This window comes from Nicotiana tabacum, chromosome 5, assembly GCF_000715075.1.
Source record: "Nicotiana tabacum cultivar K326 chromosome 5, ASM71507v2, whole genome shotgun sequence".
Lineage (NCBI taxonomy): Eukaryota > Viridiplantae > Streptophyta > Magnoliopsida > Solanales > Solanaceae > Nicotiana > Nicotiana tabacum.
This window is the reverse complement of record NC_134084.1, coordinates 117,268,855-117,274,339: the sequence shown is the minus strand read 5'-3', so window position 1 is coordinate 117,274,339 and position 5,485 is coordinate 117,268,855. Positions and strand designations below refer to the sequence as shown.

The window sequence follows — 5,485 nt, the reverse complement described above, 5'->3', positions numbered from 1 at the left end:
GTTGCCTATAAATACACAAGAATTCCAACGAAGTGGATATAGAAAATCAAAGTGTTATTGCAGGCTTTGTTGTATCCTGAAGAGAATCGTTTTGTATTTTCCCTAAATTAGTATACAGGCGATAACTCTTTAAGAACAGTCGATTTTCACCGCCTCAAAGCCAATTTTGTTTATTATTTTTTAACAAACCCAACCCTGAATCGACCCAATTCACTTTAGGCAAGAGTTTGCGCGACTGAACCCATAACTTATATTGTACATCCGTACCCTGGATACCAAATAATATGGTTGATTTTCTTGATTCTGTTTTAAAGCCATAGAAACACGGACGAGCGAATTAGCTTAGCATTCCCATAAAGTAATATACAAATTACAATGTTGGAGATAACTGTTCAGTAATCACACACACAGACACAACGATCTATATAATTGTGTCCATGCCAAACTTTCACATGAATGAAAATAATCGAAAAATACTCGTATTTTAAAAGTATATATTGCACATACAACACCCATATCTCGTCATATGCAGAAGAAATGACGGACATTTTTTCAAGAATTCAAGAGAAGGTGTGGTAAGACGAGTCGTTTAACACATGAATCTTGTACATTAATCTTAGAATATGCGCTTTACAGCTCCGGGGAAATGAGTATTCATGAAGTAATCTTCCCATTTAATGTATCTTGGATCAAAGCTGAGCACATCTTCTATGTTGCAATCTTTCATTGCCATTCTCAACCTCTCGGTATTAACATCATCAAAGCTGAAAATTTTAAGTTTAGAAATAATTAAATTGCTTTTAATTAGTCGCACCGCGAGTTGATTAAATGATGCTTAAGCTACTAGAAAATAATTGGGAAGAAATACAAAATATAAACATTCACATACCTGCCGTGGAAAAGCAAGTAAGGTTTGTAGAGTTCAGCTAGACGTATAGCCATATCAATCTTCCTTTTCAAATTTTTGTAGGTTTTGTCAAAACGCTGCCATGATAATAGATTTGCCAACTCTAGTATCTAAAAACATATTAAACCACAAGTTACTGTCATTGAATGTGTACATCAACATTAAAGAGTGTTAGGCACATATGTAATATACTGTTTTAACCATAACAAATTATAATTTGCTTAAGACATTGATAATAACTCTACTAATTACTAACTATAAATTCCTATGCAAAATACTCCTTTACTATACAAAATATCTTTAACGTTAACTTTCATTATATTATGGGGGCAGCAAATTGTCTCGTTTTCCCCCTTGATCCTAAGAGACGTCCAACTTTGAAGTATAACACAAAGTAATACTCTCTCTGTTCCAATTTATGTGAACATGTTTAACTAGGCACGGTGTTTAAGAAAAAATAAAGACTTTTATAATTTGTGCTCCTAAAGAAGTCAAAAAGGGGCCCAGAGTATGTATGTGGTTATAAAAGCTTCTCATTAACGGTAGAATTGTAAGTTTAAGCTAAATTGTTACCAAATTTAGAAAGTGGACATTCTTTTTGGGACGGACCAAAAAGAAAATAAGTTCACAAAAAGTGACAGAGGGAGTACTAAATAATAGTCACAAGGGGATAAATTTTGATTTTTTTTCCAAGTACTTTCACACGCCAAAACCATCAACTCGATGTCAGAGGTCCGTCAAAGTCAACGAAAAATGAAATGATTTACGTCTAACTATCCAGTGGCGGATTCAGAATTTTGAGTTCGAGGGTGCTTAATTAACTTTTTTTTACATAAAGTACTATCAATTATATTGTATAAATGCATAACTATTTGAATACGATCATAAAAACAATTAATAAGAAAACTCATAGTATTAATATTATGGATATCGTGAAACTGTGATAAATAGAAAAGTGATTGGTGGGTTTTGCCGTTCTAGACGAACTGTTGTTTTCAAAAGGGGTAGAACTTTGGAATCCCTTCTTAGGTAGATTTTTTTTCTTTCTTTGCTGTAGGAATTTAGATAAAGTAAAAAAAAAAATTAAAAGAAAAGCTGAAACAAAAGGTGAGGAAAAAAAAAGTAGTATTAGAGCAGTGGCTACTAGAAAGAACAAAAGATGCCTATTAATAGGAACTTGTAAAAAGCTAGGAATCGAAGTGCCGCTGCCAACTTTCACAAGCTCCCAGCCCGCTTTCTTGACCAAAGCACCTATCAAACATTTTGTTACCTAGGTGCTTCTTTATTTAATATATCACATAGAAGAAGTTATTCCAACTCGTTAAGGTGAGAGAGATGACAGCTCGGGATCTGGACCTAATGAGGAGCATAAAAGATGATGACGGCAAAGTTTTGATGGGAGTTGACCAGATTAAGAGGAGGTGTCAGACCTACTTTCATAAACTTCTATGTGAAGAAGGGGATCAGGATATTGTACTAGGGGAATTGAGGAATACAGACAGTCCCCATGAATTAAGTAATTGTAGGGACATTGAGATCGATGAGGCCATGGAGGCAATGCGTAAGATGAGAAGGGGCAGAGCTACCGGGCCAGACGAAATTCCGGTTGAACTTTGGAGGTGTGTGGGTAGAGCATGCTTGGAATGGCTTACTGGATTGTTTAATGATATATTCAAGACTAATAGGATGCATGAAGAGTGGAGATGGAGTACAATGGTTCCGTTATATAAGAACAAAGGTGATGTCCAGCGCTGTAACAACTATAGGGGTATCAAATTATTGAGTCACACCATAAAAGTTTGGGAGAGAGTGGTAGAAATGAGAGCGCGAATGACGGTGTCTATTTCAGACAACCAGTTCGGGTTCATGCCGGGGCAATCTACCACAGAAGCTATCCACCTTATTAGGAGGATGGTGGAACAATACAGGGATAGGAAGAAGGATCTCCACATGGTGTTTATTGATCTGGAGAACGCGTACGACAGGGTTCCTAGGGAGGTCTTATGGAGTTGCTTAGAGAATAAAGGGGTCTCAGTTACCTATATTAGGGTGATTAAAGACATGTATGCTGGAGCTAAGACTCGAGTTAGGACAGTAGGAGGCGACTCCGAGCATTTTTCAGTTGTTACGGGGTTGCACCAAGGGTCTGCGCTCAGCTCATTCCTATTTGCCCTGGTGATGGATGCACTAACTCATCATATTCAAGGGGAGGTACCATGGTGCATGTTATTTGCTGATGACATTATTCTAATTGACGAGACACGAGGCGGCATCAACGAGAAGATTTGGATACATGCTCTTGAGTCTAAAGGTTTCAAGTTGAGCAGGACGAAGACGGAATACCTCGAGTGCAAATTTGGGGTTGAGCCGAAGGAAGCGGGAATGGAAGTGAGGCTTGACTCTCAAGTCATTCCCAAGAGGGGTAGTTTCAAGTACCTTGGATCGGTTATTCAGGGGATTGGGGAGATCGACGAGGATGTCAAGGGTGGGGTGGATGAAGTGGAGGCTAGTGTCGGGAGTCCTGTGTGACAAGAAAGTGCCACCGTTACTAAAAGGTAAGTTTTATAGAGCAGTGGTTAGGCCTGCCATGTTGTATGGGACTGAGTGTTGGCCGGTTAAGAACTCACGCATCCAGAAGATGAAAGTAGCAGAGATGAGGATGTTGAGGTGGATGTGCGGGCATACAAGGATGGATAAGATTAGGAATGAAGATATTTGAGAGAAAGTGGGCGTGGCCCCCATGGAAGACAAGATGCGGGAAGCAAGACTCAGATGGTTCGGGCATATTCAGAGAAGGAGCACTGATACACCGGTGAGGAGGTGTGAGCGACTGGCTATGGTGGGCACGAGGAGAGGTAGAGGACAACCTAAGAAGTATTGGGAAGAGGTGATCAGACAGGACATGGAGCGACTTAGGATTACTGAGGACATGGCCCTTGACAGGGAATTGTGGAAGTCGAGCATTAAGGTTATAGGTTAGAGGAAAGTTTTGAATATTTCAACAGCACAATAGAGTGAGACTAGCCAGTTAGGAGTTAGTCTGAGGATGCTATTGGTCGTCTACTGATGCAGGGCTTTATCTGCTGGTTTTTACTATACCATCCATCTATTTTGTATTCCGTATTTCGTATCACTTATATTGTTGTTATTTTATTATGAGTCTATTTGTGGTACTAATATATCGTCTCTTGTTGCTTTCTTGAGTCGATGGTCTCCTGGAAACAGCCTCTCTGCCCCTCGGGGTAGGAGTAAGGTCTGCGTACATATTACCCTCTCAGACCCCACTTGTGGGATTATACTGGGCAGTTGTTGTTGTTGTTGTTGTTGTTGTTGTTGTTGTTGTTGTTGTGTTGTATATTTGGCTAGAGAATTTAATTATTTTTGGCTGACTGGCCAAATGTGTAACTTCACCACTAAAATTTGTATCAAAGATGAAAATAAAATGTTATATTGATGAGAAAAAAACCTTTAACAATGGCCAATAATAGGTTGAAATGTAATTTTGAAAGCTATCCATGCTGCTAAATAGCGGAGGCATTCCCACTTTGATGATGTTCCCATCTTTGTTGATCCATGGATTTTTGGTGAAGGAATGAAACAGAAACAATTGAATATCACAAGATTTTAGAGGATTTTTTTCGGAAGAGCTAATGTGATATATTGATTCTTGAGAAGAATAATATTGATTTCCATGTGCTATAATTGCTGCAAGTATGGAGTTCACCACCATATCACCTGGAATCTGTAATAAATTAAAGAGGTTAAAAAATTAGGCAGACCTCATTTGTAGTTGGTAAAAAAAAAGGTTATAAATAATTTCTTTATAATGATTAAAGAAAAAGAAAAAAAGCTTTCGAAAAATGAACCAGCATAGTAAATTAATACATACCGCGTCTATTTTTGTGTTTGGGTCACCAAAGCAGAAATTCAATATGCCTTTACCATATCCCAAGACAAATGAATCCACTGTTCTGCAGTTGCAAATAAAAGTTATTTATAAATATATAAGAGATATGAATCACCTCTTTATATGCTATGATATATGATAGCATCCTAGGAAGCTCAACTCTATTCAAGGACATGGATGAAGCTTTTGAATTTTAAAGATGGCTTTTAATAAGATGTCAAGCTAAAGAATTACAAAACAAGATCATTAGACTTCAAGTGCAAATTAAGAAGTTATTAATTGGAAGGAAGAGCTCAAGGATAAAGGATGTGAATTGGCAAGGTGATAGCATCAAGGACAAGGATAGAGTTTTGGAAGCTCCAAGGCCATATACAAGATCTCAAGCTAAAGAGTTGCAAACTAAGGTTGCTAGACTTCAATGGCAAATAAAGAAGCTTTTCATTATAAAGGAAGAGCTCAAGCCCAAAGGAGATGAATTGTCCAAGTTTTACAATTATTTTGTAGTCCAAATTGAAGTCCAAGAGGAGGAAGATTGGGTTACCAAATCAGCCCTTGAAGTCCAACAATAGGGCTCAAAATGACCTTAAAAGAGGTCCAAAAGGGGGTGTTTCAAAATGAGCTCAATTGGAGTCCAAACCAATGACCCAAACTAATAGTTTTAAGGCCCAAAT

General features: G+C 37.9%; 1 long non-coding RNA gene across 1 annotated transcript; it reads right to left on the bottom strand.

Annotated features, from left to right (window-relative positions):
• Positions 1–884: 884 nt before the first annotated feature.
• Positions 885–4,861, bottom strand: LOC107780307 (uncharacterized). The gene is made up of 3 exons (XR_012709735.1): positions 4,797–4,861; positions 4,374–4,649; positions 885–1,017 (listed from the first exon to the last, which is right to left on the bottom strand). It is a non-coding gene; the product is annotated as an uncharacterized LOC107780307 (long non-coding RNA).
• Between the last annotated feature and the right edge of the window lie 624 nt (positions 4,862–5,485).